The following is a 19,343-nucleotide window of genomic DNA, read 5'->3' as shown; positions in this document are numbered from 1 at the left end:
AAAGCAAGCCTTAATGTCAAATAAGAGTACTCATAGGAAATTACCAGAAAACTGATAACCGGGTTTCTATTAGGCATAGATAGGCCCAAATTACCATTCCATTCTTCCCTAAAATTATACTGTTGCATGTGAGAACTTGAAAAGACTGAAATAAAAAAATTAAAACTGATAGGAAACAGACAGGGATCAGGTAAGTACAACCCTGTACAGTATCTGACTCAAAAAGCAGTTAGCCAAGTGAGTATGTCAAATTGATACCAACAGAAACTACTCTGCACCATTACTCAAATAGTGAATACAGCATTGACAGTGATGGAGCAAATGGGTTCTCTTCTGTTGCCTCAACCTTGTGTTTTACTTCACTTAGACTGTCTCATCACTAGAGTTGCATTGACTCGTCTCCTCAACACAAATGCCACCCATACACCAATCTCTTCAATGTGCCTGACAGAAGTTTTTATTACAAGCTGACTGTGTATCAAGAAACAGAGTTAACAGAAATTAAAATGTTAATACAATGAAAATAACTGTGTCAATAGCACAGTAGAAATGTTATCTCTCAGTTTAACTATTCTAAGATTGGTTTAGACCAGGCTTCCACGCACAGCAGGTTTTATTCAGGAAGGTTTTCTATGTTACAAACCATACCTAACATGGTCCATGTTGCATGGTTGACCTAGAACAGATCTATGTTAAGGGTGGATGAGAACTCTGTACTCCATCCTGGTAAGACATGAGACAGTTCTGATGTGAAAGCCCACACGCATCGTACTTGGGTTCTCAACAGGTCTTCTTGATACACGCTCAGGGCATGTTAATATAGTCATGCGGCTTTGGGTCAGATTTGAGTACAAGCAATGAATCTGTATTTCTGTATATCACATAGACACATGACAACAAACTGTCTGCAACAGGATTTTAAATTGCATGGATCGTACAATTAAATTTAAGATCCTTAGAACTGACAAGCATGTCTGTATTTTACAACTAATTGAAGATATAACAGCTTCATATAATATTATTTATCAGTATCTCAACTCAAAGTAGTTACAGATGGCATGGTTACTTTTGTCCTGAAAGTTGCAGACATTTCATAAACAAATGATATGCATAATTTAGATTCTTTGGCAAGGACAAAAAAAGCATTAGCCCTTTTTTACCTCTTCAGTGGAGAAACTGCTTTAGTATGCAGCATTTTCTACAAGGAAAGGACAGAAAATATTTCTGTACTCTGAAGTAGCTATCTTAAGACTGCCTTGTATTCAAACACATAAAAAATTATGTTTCTTAACCTAGGATAAGTAAATTAATGAAGCTGGATAAAACACGTCTCCTAAAATATACAAGCTATTCATGCTTTCTGTACCACCACAACTAATAAATACAAGTGAAAAGGTTGCACAGAGAGGTTGTGAAGTCTCGTCTCCGTCTTTGGAGATACTCAAAACCCGACCGGACAAGTTCCAGGACAGCCTGCTCTATCAGACACTGTGCGCAGCCAGAAGGGCTGGACTAGACAAGCTCTAAAGGCTCTTTCCACTCTCAGCTATTTTTTGATTCTATGAAGAGGTTTACAGAAAGCTGAAACTGATACAGTGGATCTTATCAAGGTGAGACTCCATAGCTCTGACCTGAAAAGAAACTAAAGACAAAGGCAGATCAAAAGCATAATTGGTTATTCACCAAGCACCACACCTTCAGCTACTTGTAGCCTAATCTCTGTCACTATTTCATTAAAAAAGCTTATAATTTTTATTTTTTCTGATGACTGTAGTTCATTATAAATCCTTTGGGGTGGTTTTATGCGGGCTTCAGTATATGCATATGAAAGCTTAATAATTCAAGCATTTATCTTTCCACAATTTTATATTTGTTTCCCTCCAAAGTTCTATAAATTAAGACATTATTAAAATTAATTTCTCATTTTCAGCATCATTGCTTAAAATGTACAAGACTAATTTGATGGTAAAAGTGACATGAAATGCGTATTGCTTCCCTGAAAAAACGGTGCTTGAGAAAAAAATAAATCAATAACGTTTAATAAGGTAATTTTATCTCAAATCTTACTACATGTTGCTTTTTTGCAAGTCTCCTGTCCTGAAGGGAATAAGTTTTAAGAAAATCTCAGCTACATTCTACCCATCCTCTACACCTCTTCTCATTTAAGTTAATAGCTACCAGAGAGACAAAGAAATCTGGGTATGCACTATCTACATACAAGAAGAGAGACAAAAGTAAAAGAAATACCATTTAGAAACACAATCCTTTTTCTATCTCATAAGAATTGTTTAGACCACTGTCATGACTTTCAGCAACACAAATCATGATTTTTGAATGACTATGACTGGCAGTGCTGCATTAACTGTCTACAGAATCACAGAGTGGTTGGAGTTGGAAGGGACCTCTAGAGAGCATCTTGTCCGACCCACTTGCTAGAGCAGGTGCCACAGGATTGCATCCAGATGGGTTTTGAATGTCTCCAGAGAAGGAGACTCCGCAACCTCTTTGGGCAGCCTGTTCAGTGCTGTCACTTTCAGAGTAAAGAAGTTTTTCCTCATATTCAGATGGCACCTCCTATGTTTCAGTCTGTACCCATTGCCCCTCATCCTATCATTGGGCACCACTGAAAGGAGTCTGGTCCCACCCTCTTGACACCCACCCTTCAGATATTTATAAGAATATTTATTCCTATCAGCCCTATCAGTCCCCTATCAGCCTTTTCTTCTCCAAGCTGAACAGACCCAGCTCTCTCAGTCTCTTCTCATAAGAAAGGTGCTCTAGGCCCCTAATCATCTTTGTAGCTCTCCACTGGACTCCCTCCAATAATCCTTATCCTTCTGACACATCACTCATTCCTGTGATTAGGATGAAAAACCTAAGTTTCTGTCACACATAAAGAAAATAGTTGAGGGAAAGAGTTTTGGAAGGTGGTGCTCTGATTCTTCAGAAGTACAGACACTGTTCTTGCTTTGGCAAAAAAAGAAAAACTTAGAGTCTTAGAGGGTGGACGGAACACTTAGGAGAACATTTACCTCTAGAGTACAGATTTGACAAAAGACCCGATGTTTACATAACTTACAGATTCACCCAGGACTGACAAGCTCAGCTTACGAAACACAACAGGACATAATTGCTCATCACAATTTGCTTTGCTTTACGTGGATGAATGAATAGTTCAAGGAACAGTTACAAGATTAAACTGTACTCCTATTCTCTTACTACAATTCTGGTAGAAAGGGCTGCCCAGTGTGGCTAAGATACTATCCTTGAACCTCTGCCTTTAGAAGCTACCACAGTGTCACAGATCACATTTGACCATGGCTTGAAGTAAAATAACTGTTCTTTTTTCCTCCCAGACAGTAGGACCACTTATTAAATAGGAATATTATCATTGCCATACCTTAAAAGGTAAACTATATTTGAGAGTAACTGGTGAATGGGTGAGATACTAATATGGTTCATATATAAGCTCCTCAAAAAAACACTACAGAATGATTGAAAGCTGCCTTGTCCTACCTTATCTGCCATCTATGGCTGGTAAAAATTTATTCCCAACTTGACGCCATTTAAGCTTACCTGATTCTACCAAATACTAGAGAAAATTTGTCAGGTAGACAGTGTCTTCTAGGAAACATTTTGTATCATGCAGTCTGAAAACCAGACTGTGTCTAACCTTAAATTTCCTGTTCCCAAGCGACTGCTCAAATAAAGCACTTCCAGAAAGCCAGAGGATGTAATATGCCAGTATGTATTGATATCAGCCAGACAAGTGGGAATAACCTTTCCTCCTAATGACATTGGTATAACACAATAGAAATGTTCTGTCAAAGGAAATGACCAACAATATTTTAATAACTGACCTAAATGCAACAGAACCTTTTGTTTTTCAAATAACGTTACACTACAGAACAAAAAAAGAGCAAGAGGAAATCTATTGTCATTTGTCCTGCGTGGAGCTAGGGTATCGCTCTCTTCAAAGAATTCAAGAACTCTGCATCAAAACAGTGTTTATTCTGTATTGCCTTAAAGCTACGGGAATCAGAATTAATTAATTGACTGTAGGATCCTTATTAAATACCTTTCAGTAACTAAAGATTCAAACAAAGTATGAACTGTTTATTAAAACGAATCATCTAGAGAAAAATTCAACTACCCACCCAGTACCTACATCAATTACAATGGATTCTCACTGACTAAAGAGTAAATATACAATTGTTACATAAATTTGCTGTAACATAAGTTCTGATTTAAATAAACTAATTTTTACATATAGAATTATATTACTGTAGTTCTTGTTATTTGGCAATAGGCCATCACATTTCTACCCATTTTGTTGATTCACTGAACTGTTGTTCTTTTCAGAAGTTCAAAATTTATAAATTTTAACACAAACACTTCTGAATACAATGACATACTTATGTATGAAAATTCTCTTCACATATCCTTAAGTGTTGCTTAATTGCCCTAAGGACTAGGTTCATTTATCTGAAAATACTTTTAAACCACTTCATTGTGATCCAATTTCAACAGTATGTCAAAATACGTGCTACATTTTTCCTTGTTTCAAATGGTACCTTCTTTAATCTTCCTTTTATTTTTTAAATCAAAGACAAAGTAAGCAACTACCTGTAACACACGTTGTTGAAACCTAAAGCAGAATTTGATGGTCATCAAGTTGATCCCTTTTATAATTTCTTAATTGCTACAATTTCAGCATTCTAATGATTCTTCTGTGAACATGCAAGGATTTGTCACTTTAGCCAATGAGAGTAGTATCCTCACAACAGCAAATTGACCACCTTCTTTATAGATAAAAGATCTTATAAATAAAAGTTTATTAAGCAATCCAGAAGACTTTGGAAATTGTTTTAATCAGCAAAATCTTAAACTAAATGTTTTGGAGCAAAAAGGAGTAGCAGCCTGTGTGCCTTGTTTTCTGATTGTTTGCCTGAAGGCTGCATTCCAGCCCTAGCCGATGCAGCTTTTTAAGAAATAGCATTTTAAAATATTTAAAACATTAGAAGAACAGTGTTTCTGTGTTCCATGGCTCCAAGTTTTGCCACAAAACTCAGATCTTGCATAAGAATCATGCTCTCAATGCAACTTCAGAATTATGAATTTTAGTCATTATGGCTTCAGAGAAACCCTGGAAACATGAAAACACACATAACGTCATTTTCTACAGCCAGACTGTTGAAGCCTGGCAGGTATGAAAAACCCAGTTAAAGAAATAACCTCCACATAGGTATAAAGCAAAAGACTTTTTCCTTTCCTTTTGATTCCTATCAAAATCTCCTCTGCTCCACTCACCAGGACCTTCAATTTTGTACCTGACAAAACGTATACATTCACATCATTTCACCCAAACCACATGCATGCTCAAAAGAGAGTTTATTGCAATTGCTACAAAATTGCAATTAATTTTTTTTTTTTTTTTTTTTTTAAAAAAAGAGCACACTGATTGAGGTACTGATAGACTAAGGTGAAATACGATTTCTGTGGACTTTCTGGAGAGCTAATCACATTTTACAGAGCAATCACTAATACGTTTAAAATAAAGAAATCCAGGCTTGGATTCAATTCCTTGTCTTGTTTGCCAACAGATATCTTTAAGTGAACTCCATAGTGCAAACTCTCCAAGTTACTCAAAAAGTTAGCCAGCCAGACTGGAAGTCACCCACTCTACAACAATATATAAGTAGGAATCAACTCAACCTGTGCATCTGCAACTAGTTCTGCACTCGCATTCATCTCATATGACGGCTTACATGCACATCTCAGGTTGGTTACAATCATTTCTTTTGTTATAATTTTTTCAGCATATCGTCATTTTTAAGCACAGAAATGGAGGTTCAATTAAACAATTCTCTTCTGTCTCAACACTGCTCACCTATCTCTCCATAACCTTCACTAAAACTATGAGCAACTCCTCACTTCAGGTCTTAATTTTAACCTTTTAGTTGGCTTTTCGCTTGGCCATACCACAACTTGTGTGACTTTCATTTTCTAAGAAGGTAAATTGTTATCTTATCTTAAGCAGTTTATTTTAGTAGCAAGTTCAGTAGCATCAGAAGACAACTATGTATTTTCTTGTGGACACAAAAGCCTGGTAATGTCACCTGAGAAGACTGGCTAATCTCCATTTTTCCAATCAGGGAATGAATTCAAAATGGTCTACAGGAATGAATCTGAAATGGTCTACAGGAAAAGTAATGGACCAAGAACTTCCATATCATAAAGACCAGACTCCAGAAGGATCATTGCCCTCACAGCTGTAGTTACTGTCAGACAGAAGATGGCCAATAACTATCTACTTATCCATGAGTAAGCAATTCAACGTAAGGAAGTTGAATACTCTTTTGTGGCAGAAGATCCTCTGGAAATTGCTATTCTTTTTCATTATTGGACTGCTTCAGCAAAAAGTGTTTGAGAAAATAGTTGTCCAGACATTAGAGTAATTAGGCAATAGCACGTACATCCACTAATTTTGCCTTCCGCCTTACGCTGCATGGCAATATAAATAGAAAAATACTAATCAGTTATTACACAGAGACTAGTAGACCGACCATAGGCATCCATGAAACTGCGTCTACATTGCAGAAATCTGAAGTGATTCAGGAGATCTGTTCTGATGATCTGCCAGCTATTAATTTAAACAAGCTCACCAAGGAGCATGACTTTCACTAAGAAGTATAAACCCACAGATTTTGTTGGGGTGCAAAGTCAGTCTTCGAATTCCTTGGCTCTTGGTCCTGTCTCCTGACAGGAGCTGACTGCACAGTAAGAGACCAGTTTGATCAGGAAAGATTTTTGGACCATCAGACATGACCCAAGTGCTGAGAAAACGTATTCACTTGAAGTATGTATAAAGAGGCAGAGTACAGACATTATAAGGCCACCCACAGAGAGTGCAATTTAAGCCATTTCAACAGTAATTCATTTAAATGAATAGCAATGACACCAACTGGATTTCAAAAAGAAACAAAGAAAATGTACAGCCAGATAGTACTGGTTTTAATGAGATCTTCTTAGAGGTGAGGCAAGTGAAACCCCCACACAAAGTAGCTTTTCAGCTCTATGTGCAAACATGTGCAGAATTTAGCTTTCCAAAGTAGCCATACTATTCAACTTTTGGCAGAGAAATCACATTTAAGTTTTGTTCTGGAACATTTTGTGCTTTGCAGTCTCTCTTTCATCCTTCCAAAAAAGCTGATCAAGAACCTATGCAAGCTACTCAGTGTCCATGATTACCTATTCCCCCTCACTTCAGAACATAATGCACCTCATGTTTCATAAGCAGCTAATTCATAGCCTCTTTCACAGGTTATTGCTTATTTCATAATTCTGGGCAATATCTGCAACAATCTATAATTCTCCGCTATCAGAAAGAAAATACAATAATAATTTCTAATTGATCTGAAGTTGTTTTTCTTTGAAATGTGTTTAAATATCCAGGCTGCCAGAATATCTTCCAGGAATGTGATTTTAAAGGAGACAGATTGTAACTGTTTTTCCTGGCTATACTACAGGAAACAACAGCAAGATCTTATTTTAAGTTAGTGTACTTTTATCATTCTAAGCAAGAAATTAACTTTCACGAGAAAATGTCAGTAAACAAAACCTCCCAAGCCTGTAACAGTGGTAATGTAGTTCTATAGCATCTTTCATCCAGAATTATCATAAAGAATAATGTTAAGTACAGATTTGCATTTTGTTTATATCTCTGCACACCACATGCACAAAACTTGCATCCTACAGTGGCTTAAAAATCAGTACTAATATAAGTTTTTCATGAAATTAAAAAGATCACACTCTGATACCAGCAATCATGCTCTATATAAACACAGAGTAGATATGGGTCCAGTGCTTAAAGCATTTGTCTTGGAACTGGGATATCTGGTTTCAGTCCCTGCTTTGCTATAGTCTTCATGGGCCACCACGGGGAAATTGCTCACAGAAAAAGGCACAGGATCATTATCTGCCATATGCTCACATCTTCCAATCAACTGATATTTCTCACAGTGTTTGCAGGGCTGGAATGTTATAACATCTTCAAAGGCTTCAGTTTCTTAGCAGCCAGGACTTAAACATCCTACAGGCTGCAGTTTCAAATCAATCACTGTAAACCTACATGCCATCTACTTGTCATCTTATTTTCACAGGTTCTTCATATCCCCCTCCCCCAAAACACCACTGGAACAACTTTCTGGACTGATCTGCTTGAAATGATCATTTTTGGGCACAAGCAAACATCAAAACTTTACATTTCCTAAAAACAGTTCGACTCAGGAGCACTTTTGTCATGGAAAATACAACCAAACAACTTACAGGCCTTGCAGGCTCTACTAGCTGTTGAGTATAACAGATAAAAAGTTTGCATAACACAAAGTTTGGGATAGTTAGTATTATTTTTTTAATGAGAGGCTATGAAAACTGGATACAGAATTTACAATAGCTTATAAATGCTTAGCTGAAATCTCAAATACCTGAAGGCCTTGAATTAGCATGAAAATACAAAGCAGAAAAACAACATACTAAGAAATTAATTATGCTTTCAGAAAAGCACCCTACATTTTGTATAAAATCATTTTCCCTATTTTCTCCTACAAGCCACACAGTGTGATCCTTGATTAATGATCCCATGTCCAAGGTGACCCTAAAATAAACCCCAGCAAATCCAACACATGGAGAACACTCTTCTGAATTCGCCTAGAAGAAATGCACCACTGCCTCTCAAGTACCGTTCACGCAAAAAAGCTGCGAACTCAACACTCAAAGGTTACTACAAATTACTCCTGTGCCTTGCTGTAGGAACAGTTAAGGGACAGCTGATCTTTGTACAATAAGGGTGATCTGAAGATGCAGAAATTGTGAAGCTGAGCCCTAAAGAACATTTTTAAGTTGTGCGCTCCTCCTGAAAAAGTCTGCCTGCTGCTCCCACAGAGCTCTCTTACAGGATTATCAGATCCTTAAAAGCTACAATTGCCTACTATTGAAAGAGAGAGAGTGCATTACTATCTAATTAATCTCCTAAAGACTTGGCATGCATAAGTATTTCTTGTCCTACTTTGCTAAGGGATTAGAGCAAGTTTTGTTCCTTTCCCGACCTCCCAGCACACCTCTCAGAAAGCAGATGGTACCTTTACCTGTTCTGAGAAGGAATTTCTTAATTCCCTCAGCACGCACAAATCCTGGGATAGGGAATTCAATGAACTAATCTTTAGTTAATCCCTGTGAGTACGCAGCATTTTTTCCCCTTGGGAGTCTTTTACCAGAGGCATACATATTTAAGTAGATATGGCAAGTAAAAGGAACAGAGCATGACGACAAGATTAATCTCAACACAAGACACAGGAACATGCGTCTTTTACCTAAAGACTTTCTCATCGTGCATTGATGGCCGTGTGAACAGGCCCCGACTCTTCAGACCCTCAGTGGTCTAGAGAACAGACCAGTGTCTCAATGTTACTGGTTTATCTCAAGAGTCCCCTTTTAAATAGCAAGTCTTTCAGTCTTATCAGTTCTTGGGGTTTTTCCTTTTCTGTCAAAACAAGTAATTTTAGCTACAGCAAAGAGGCAGAACCTTCACAGCAAATGTTCTGGACAGCAGCCACTCACATTCCTTGAGCAGCTACTGTTGGGTGGCACACGCAGAATTGTTCTCTTTTACCATTCTTCCCCTTCCAAAATCCCATAAATTAAAATCCATATATCACATAGAGGATCTCATTGTATGTCCATCTTTATTTTCACATTTTTCAACAAAAGAGTGTATAGGGCCTTGAAAATACAGTCCCTAAAGAAAACATGTACAAAATACCATTGTGTAAATCATAAGACATTGGAAATCAAAACTATTTCCCTACTATACTGGACAAACTATTGCAAATTAGTTGACTCATAAAAAAAACAGTATAAGAAAAAACATTAATTTAGTTCATTTATGCAAGTAAAAGCTGCATCTCTGGTAAGACAGATATACAGCAAAATCCATGTAAATCTGCATGAACACTAATCCTGCAAACAAAAGACACAAGACATTGACTAAATCTGAACTGTATCTCTGTAGTTATCTTTAACAAAGAACAGATAAGCCTCAGGATCTGAGATGGGACATAGCAAGGAAACACAGACATAAAGGCATGTAAAGAATGAGTAAAACAAAGAGAGGTTTAGAAATAAATACAGGATGAAACTCAGACCAGTAGAAAGAAAGGAAAATACAGCTTGAGCCCTCTTCTATTAGGAGAAATTAATAGAACTTTTGAAACTTACTCTGAGTGTAAAGACATTTCTTTCCACCAACAGTATCTTCTGAAGGCAAGAACCTGCAGGGTCCTAAATTGAAACTAATCTCATTGGAGAGCAGTACAATTATAATTTATAACAGAATTAACAGTCTAGAATTTAATCAAATATGAAACTGTAGTATCAGACAGAATGATTACTTCTAACTGACCTTCTGTAGTCAGTTAATTTAAAAGTCTGTTGCGTTTGCATATTCATAAGCAATGACCAACTAACTTTCTCTACAGAAAAATCAATTATCATGGCTCAAAAACTTGAATTCAATGGGCATACCACATATACCACATTGAATTTAAGTGTATTCTTAATTCAGAAAGACTGTGCTAGATTCAATCTTATCTTAAAAACAAACAAACGAACCCTACACACCACAACCAACCAAACACACACAAAAAGAAAACTTTGTAAATGTGTTTCCAGAACGCTAACAAGCTGTTACCTTCAAGCCAAGCCATTTCTTACTGTTCTAGAGTTCTTGTGAGGAAGCGGAATACGTTGAGCCAGCACCATCACACATCAGGGCCAGAATATTTTTATTTTCTGTCAGTTTCTCTAATACTTTATTTTTCCAAATTTTATTAAAACATTGCTCAAGTATGATTATATTTTAATGAATTGAAGCAAAAAGTAGTCCTAGCTACATTAGTGGTTTGCTGGTTCGTACTGAATTATCAATACCAACATTATTATTGCATTCTATGACTTCCAAATAAAAGACCTTCTACTTTCATATGTTTAGCTTGGGATATCCAACTTTATATTTTTGGTTTAAACTATCAATGACTTCGAAGTCAATGAGATGCTGGAATTCATTACACCATCTTTACTACTAACAAGGTCTTTATTTTTTTCAAAGCAGGTATATTGCATATAGATACATGAACATATTTAGCCATCAGTGACTGGTAACTGGCCATTGAAGTTACGCCACAGCAGGTATCTTCCCTCCAATGTGACACCATCCCCTTGAAAAGCATTCCATTTGCTCAATCCTGCGGCTTCCTCAGGTAACCACTAGTGGTAAGAGAGAAAGTTGTGCTTCTTTGAGAAAGAACCGATGCCTATCAATACGTCAGAAAGAGACAGTGAAGGAAACCAGGGCACTGCTAAATCAACCTGACCAGTCACAAAAAAGCATTGCTGACAGAGGGAGGCATTCACAGTGTTAATAGCTGAGAAAACTGAGCAAGTTCCATGGTTTCCTCCAAGTGCTTTCTAAAACTCTCTTTCTCACAAAATCTAGAAATCCCTTTAAGAGTTCCTACAGAAAACAAGTAATAGTAATACACCCTGGTCACAGAGGGGATAGCACTAGATGGAAGACTTGCCAGGCATAGCAATGAGAAGTGGTGAAAAGTCTCTGAAAATTGGTAGAAAAGGCAAAGGAGCAGCTTTATGTTTTGTCTTCACGGACTGTGAGTTGTTTCTGTGAAAATATTCAGCAACATGAACAACTGATGTTGGAAGGGAGCAGGTCACAGATCCAACAGAGTCTTTGCTTACAAGAACTGCAGATTCAGTGACTCCAACTGTCCCTTAAAGAATATTTGAAGGCCTTCCCCCCTACACACCCCTACCCACACCCTGTTTGTTACCTAACATAACCACACAGTTCACAACTTCGATTTTTCTCTTCATGTTGGTAGACTTCACTTATGCTTAAGGCAAGATATGTTAGTAAAGGGTACTGATACAGATAGACTGTATCTCTGATGGGATATTCACACTGTCTACAGAATAAGTGGACTGGAGGACCATCAGATGTTGAAATGGGCTTCCAGAGGAAATTCTGAAATATTTGGGGTGAAGTGCAATAATGACATTGATTACCTGGCACTACTAAAGTTAAGGAGTTTGCACATGAACTCAGGCAAACATCCTGGAGGACTAGAAGGAATACCAGGAATATGGAAACAGATTATCTGGACCAATTAAATATAGCATAAAATTAAATAAAGGTGGTTAATAAACAAAACATTAAGTTTGAAATACATTCAGATTTCAGCCATGCAAGGGTCTCTTGCTGAATAGCACAAACAGCAAGTATATTGGCAAAGCTACTTAACAAATCTTTGACCATATATATAATAGCATATAGATTGAGGCACAGGCTAAGCTTTGGTTTGTGTTAGCTCACTGACAGCCTGCTCAGCTACATTTGGTTGTAAGCTTGTCCCACCTCTAGCTTTTCCAGTCTCCAGAGACCACAGGGTCAGAGGAGACAGAGCCTGCAAAGGTGAGCCCACAATTCTTCTTGCTATGCAAGAACTCTGCTAATTAAAAGATGAGTGACAATTTTGCAAGTGCTCATACTGCAATTCTCAGCTAAGACTAATACCTAGCTATGTAAGTGCTCCTCCTCCACTTACCAGAACTTCAGGATATGCTACTTGATTTCAGAGGAGCAAAAGAAAGAATACTCAGACATGCAGTTTGGTTCTAATAGAGAGATAGCAGCCTCTCTCAAGCCCGGTAGCAACTGTTACCCACCTGAGAAATGAGTGAATTCATTGAGAAATCAATATGAAATCAACACAAATTCAAGAGAAGATCCAGAAACTCAGGAGGCCAGTGCTCTGAGCTCAGGCATAAGCTAAACAGACACAGCCTGAAAGAAACATCTTTTTCAGTCTTTGCATTAACATTTAAGCATCCTGTTATTCTGGTTCAACCTTCTGGCCCATCTAACTGTATGATCGTGAAAAGGATGGTCAAACTCATGTAACAATTTTTTGTTTTTAATACAACAATATGAATGGAAAGCCATTAAATGGGGTTTTTTTCGCCTGTTCTACTAGTGCACAATGATTAAGTTTCTCATTGCATGCATGTTAACTAGTATGGCACAAAAACATCTTCTCCCACTTTGTCATCCTTCAGTCAAATGATCCACGCACGTTCATAATCTTCTCCTAAAATTAGCATTTCCTGGACTGAAACACTGTATTTTAAGAGCTAATACTATAGATTTTTCATATTCTAGGGAGAAAATGCATTATCACAGAAGCTTGTGCCAAAAAATGAAAGGAAGTGTTTCACCACCAAGCCCGTCAGAGAACTAATGGAATTAATATTGTATTCTACACTAGTAAGATTTAAGCCAGAAAGGAAAAACTACCTGTCTTTTCAGATATTTTCTTCCCACAAAATTAAATAAACAGTATCAAACTGTAGATTTTTTTCAGTTTCTGGATTCACTAGGCAAAAAGTCCAGCCAAAATGTGGTGATTAACTAAAGCAGAACTTCTGACCTCAGCATCTTCTCTTCTGCTTACACTTTGAAATAGAAAGCCAAGTTTTGTAAACTGTGCTAAGTGCTGAAATTTTGTAAAAAGAAAGTGAGGTAAATATATACAATGATTTTAACATTAATAGAAAATCACAAAATAATACAAGGTAGCTGAGTCCCTCTCAGTGCCATAAACATTAACAAATCTGGACAAAGAGGACAAACAAAAGGGAAAGGATAGAAGATAAATTCAGAAGACTAGAACAACGAGAAAAAGAAATAATGTCCCAGCACAGGAAGGCCTTGAAGGAAGAGGAGATGGGAAGGAGATTTCTCATTTTAAACCCAGTAAAAGCACAGCAAAAATAAAAGGCAGAAAATCCGTGCCTGTTTATAACATCCCTTGCTACCTGGGTCAAGGAAAAAAAATTAGGATTCCCTGGGGGAACTGCGTGGAGCTCAGACACCAAAACACATTCAAAATTAGATTATTTCAGTCTGGCCTAAAGAGTAATGTTGTACTGGCACGGGGCTATTGTTTGAAACCACAGACAAAAATGTATACCATAAATGCCAACAATGCCAGCCAAAAGGTTCTTCCACTGAGAATGTTCCTGAATTAAATTAGTCTTCTGATGGTATAAAATGTGACTTTGTTACCCCTGCCTATCCATACCAGACAAACCTCAGCAAGACCTCAGTGACCACACGCATATAAGGAACCTAACTTTATATATAGGTTATCACATATGCGTGTGTATATATATATGCATACATACATCCCCCATAGAAACAAATAAGTAGGATCAATACAGAAGGATGGAAACAAACAGTTTTCAGAATTCATGTTTTTTTCCAGAATTCATGTTTATTTTAGAAAACTAAACAGTAAATAGCACTGTATTATAAATAATCAAAACACATCTTGACATATAAAGTCAAGATAAGACTGAAAAGTGAACACAAAAAATGGAAATATAAATAAGTTCAAAATAAGAAAAAACCCACTTCTAATAAAATGCAAGATCCAGTCCTGTATTCTGTTTCACTTAAATTCGACAAGTTCAACTGAAAGCAAAGTATTTTAAAGCTTTCCACACAAGAATGGTAGGTTAGGGGCCCAAGAATGAAATCTGCTGCTGCCATTGAGTTAGAGCAAATAGAATAGACAGTAATGCTAAAATAGTTTGAACTTACCCACACTTTCCCAGACCAAGAGAACCCACTGCCATGACTTTGAAGTGAAGTTATATTTTGAAAACCATTATGCTCATTGCCCTTGTATGGGGGCTTTCATACTAGAACATGTAACACCTGCATCTTTACCAACAACACAGCAGCCAGACTTTTTAGAACCAAACAGTTCAAATGACATTAGCTCATATAAGGGGCGTCCGGTCTTTTTTTGTAGCTACTGTGAGCATAGGAACAATTGCTGCTGTTAAACATCTGTCTCATACACCTAATAGTAAATGAAGAACAATTATGGAACAGGGAGATATTTAAAGGAGCTAACTCAGCAAGTTGACAGTAATAACGATTAAGATTTTGAACACAGGCACAGAAAATAATGCAGACTTCATGACGGTCATCAAATAGCCAAATTATTAATATGGAGTCTAGTAACTGCAAATAAAAGAACTTGAAATAAACATTGCTCTACACAAGATACAGAGAGTGACAGTCAATACACTTGAGTAGCACAATTAGCTGAATCAACTCCACAATGACTGAAATCTGTCCTCAGTATTAACAACGAGACAAGGGGAAACGATGTTCCCAATGCTGCGCGCTGGCATGAGAATCACCATGGCCCCGTCTCTGAAGTTCTGTGATAGTTCTGTGATGCCAATGCCCTTACTCCCCGCAAATGAAGCATGAAGTATTCCCGTATACAACAGCCCACGAGGACATTCAGCACTCACTGAGTTTCAGGAAATGCTAACGTCCTCTTGCCTCTAGCCCCACTCAGGCTAAAGGAGCCTTTTCAATAGTCATGGGCGGGCAGAATAATTCTGGGGAAACTAGGTGAAGACCTGAAGTAGGATGCTAAACAACCCAAATCCTTAAACTGACAGCTTGCATATACAGCTATTGTCTCCTCTTTTGCAAACAGAATGTACTTCAAAATCATTGGAAAAATGGGGTTAACATTTTGCATAAGCACTTCAGTTATTAACTGGCTCACATTAACAATCAACTAGGCTAACATAAACAATTCTTGTTACTCAAACTGGCGTCATTGTAATGAGCTCCAAATTAATTTCATCCGTACACAATCACTAATCTTGTTTTGTGCCAACTGAATTTTTAATCAGAATGGAGTGAATCATAGGTTGTTTTTAAAATGCATTTTTAATACTTGTCATTCAAAATGAATAAACACTAGAGAAGGGAAGAACTTTCCTATTTACATTCTTAGAAGCTGATTTTATTTATGCATGCTACACACAAGTATCAAACACATAGGATAGGTGAGGACATTTTCAATGAAAATTAAAAAATGGTTATTCCTAATAATGCTTTGAGCATGAACAGCATAACCAACCTAAAGAATTTAGCCCTCTGACTGTAATTAAAACAGTACGACAAACCAAAATAAAAGGTAGAGTTGCCCCTCTGTTGCATTGCTCCTCAATCTCTACATCAGCGTAGATCAGAATACACAATCAGACCCTGCAACCAGCAGAGTATATTCTCGTAAGACATATCATGAAGCACAGATTTTGCAGTGCTGAATTTGATACACAACCCAAGTTTCAAACCTGAGGTGTGCAAGACAAAGCTGAATTTCAACAAGCATTTTTGACTTGATTCTGCAATTGCAATACCACTTTAGCAAAGCAGTTTATTATCTCTGCTTGTAACAACAAGAGCGCTCAACATATCACCCCGATGCTGAAACACAGGCCTAAGCATTCAGGAATTCTTTGGGGAAAAAAAAAAAAGTATGAAATCTTCATCTACAGCATCTACCTTTTAAAATGCAGTATTTCTAGAATCTTGTTTTAGCTGTGTGGCTAACAGCTGCTTAACTGAACACCTGTTACGGCCCTTAGGCAAAAGCCTCACTGGAAGGCCTGCCCAGGGCCATGGAAAGTGAAGGAGGGAGGGAAGCAATCTGCAGCCCAGCCATCCAAACATCCTCAAGGAGGTTTACTGACATCCGCTCTTAGAGCCACATGAGCTGGAGGAATCTGGAGTACCTGGTTCTCCTTTCTAGCTAAACACAGTGCCTGACTCAAGCCACGAAACAGCATGTGATGACTTCTGCTTGGAAAACAAGACACTCAGACAGATGAGAGCGGCGCAGGAAGGCTCCATGTCAGAATTCCCACAGATCCGGCAGCACATACGACTTATTTAGAGACTGTGCTCCTCATTTAATACCATCTACATGCTTTTGTGAATGGTAGATTCTGTTTTGATTGCCAGGAACTGTTGCATCAAAAAGATTGCTCAAGATTAAGAGCATTAAATTATGCTCACAATGCTAATCTCTTTTTATTTACACTCAGTAGAAATTATGTTAAGACATTAAAAAATCCTATTAATATCTTAGAATCCAGTTTAAAATATCTTCATTAAACATCTCTGAGATCTGTGGAAAAACAAGCAGTTATTCAAATACTTAGCAGAAGCAAGTTATTGTTAATGTAACATCCTGGAGAAAACAACTCAGCAAACCATGTTGAACACTAAAAGGTGAATGTAAAAGCAAAGATACACAGTGTAGACCATAGCTGCAAAGTGGAGATAATGTGCTCTGATAACATGAGGATGGACTGGAGGAGAATGACCAAGGACCTTATCAAAAAAAAAGGTTAGATTTACATAGTGAATACTATAGCAAGGCATAATGACCAAAGGAAAGCTGTTGCCTTGCAAATTTCTTTTTTTGTTGTTTTTAATTAATTTTAAATAGGCTGGTTAGTATCTCATTATACTTCAAGGAGCAAATAGCTCTTCAAGCCACTTTGAATTAAGAGGATGGGAAGTTTGTTCTGTGTATAGGCAGAAGAAAAGCAATGCTCCTGAAAGAAGTATCGCTAATGAACAATGTGAGAAAGAAAGAAAACTAAGGACATTTTTATCCTTGCAGGTTTCACCGTGGATCACTAGTGTTAGCGAATTATTTTCACATGACAAATACAGCACCATATCACATTCCATCTGAACAGCATTTCTGCAAGGTTCCCCAAATTATCTTTATTTAATATCTCATTTGCTATTTGTTATTAATTTCATTTTTCCAGCACATTAAGTGTTCTTCTTCCTTTAACAGCAACTGCAGAAAACGGTTGCTAGTGTGAATACTTCTCAGGAGGTTGTAACATTGTGAAACAACAAAAAAGAAGAAGGGGAAAACAGGAGAACTGGTAAATAAAAGGGTGTGAAAACAATTCCAGAATTGTCATATAAAATAAAACCTTTTCTGTAAATGAGCCTAACAGAACAGCACCATGTCTCCTTCCCAAAGGAGCTTGTGAGCTTAACAGGAAAATCATCAGGGGAAGCAAATAATAAAGGCAACAGCTTTTTAAAAATTCTCTTAGGTACACTAAAAACAATAATTAAACCAAATTACTTTAAGGCTGTGTAGTTTCTCAATATAACTTAATATGAAGTGAATACAGCTAAAACCAAACCACAAGGCACCTGTCACATCACATGTGAAGGACATGTTCAGTTCTATGGCCACTGCCCCCGTTCCTCCCTGTGACACCTGCACCCCAGAACTGAACAGAGCAGCATGGCAGCCTCCGACTTGCTTTGTGGAGCTCCCATCCCTGACGGAACCGCCCAGCTGCACCGGAGATGCGCTGATAAAGCACAAGAGAGGGATATGCAAAGACGCTCTCCCCTAGCAAGACTTTAAGCCAGGAGAAGTTCAGTTAAAAGCCATTTCCAAGGTGCCTGTTTGGGTCAGTGATTCTCATGTGCCCTTACAGGTAGCCAACAAAATAAAATATATTTAAAGAGTCAGCTGTTTTTTGAGACAAAATGTTTTTTGAGACAAAATGAAATGGGATCATGACCTCCTGGCTGGCTGACTGAGCACAAATCACAGCAGAACTCTCTGGCAAAGGCACACACCATAAACTCTGCACCATAACCACAGGCACTGGACACTTACTGGAAAAAATATGCCCAAACCCTATTGACAAATGATATTGTCAGCCCAGAAACAAGGCTGCAGGTCTGCAAAAGCAGCAGAACGGAGCCCAAAGAGAAGGGGAGAGTGAAGGACAAAACAGTCTGGGTTTCAAAATACCTTAATATGTCCTTAGTAACTACTAGTAACTTCTCATTTTAAAAGTATAAGCGCTGTTAGGTTCTTCCATCAAGGCTTTACTACTTGAGGCTCATTTTGAAAAGTGAACAAAATGCTTATTTTCAGGTTGTGGTGTTTCTTCTTCCATATTAGTAGGACTGTGTGAATATACATTCTCAATTTTATTTTTTGACCCTCCCACCTTTTAAAAGCACATTTATTTGTCTTTATGGTGATACTACCACATATGAGCAGCTATCTTTCTTTGATACATTGGTTTCAACAATATGTAACTTGGTTTTATCCTTCCTCATGGGAAACCAAAAATTGACATCACTATACAACATTATACTAATTTTTCTGGAATGAAATGCTTTTTAAAGACACAATTGAGCAAATCTTTTTGCTGAGACAGATCTTTTAAGATGGTCAGATATTGAATAGGTATCTTTTTAAAGATACTCTGAATAGTTATTTTTAATGTCATCTTGTCTTGGTTATAGTATTTTTAAAACCCCCTACATTTATGGA

At 37.4% G+C, this 19,343-nt stretch overlaps 1 protein-coding gene across 2 annotated transcripts in view; it reads right to left on the bottom strand.

Moving 5' to 3' along the window:
- Window positions 1-19,343, bottom strand: part of BABAM2 (BRISC and BRCA1 A complex member 2) — a 169,237-nt gene that overhangs the window by 113,945 nt on the left and 35,949 nt on the right. The gene's annotated exons all lie outside the window — the stretch shown is intronic.

The sequence above is a fragment of the Nesoenas mayeri genome (genome assembly GCF_963082525.1).
Source record: "Nesoenas mayeri genome assembly, chromosome: 3".
NCBI classification, from domain to species: domain Eukaryota; kingdom Metazoa; phylum Chordata; class Aves; order Columbiformes; family Columbidae; genus Nesoenas; species Nesoenas mayeri.
The sequence above is the reverse complement of the archived record's forward strand: the minus strand, read 5'-3'. Positions and strand labels throughout refer to the sequence as shown.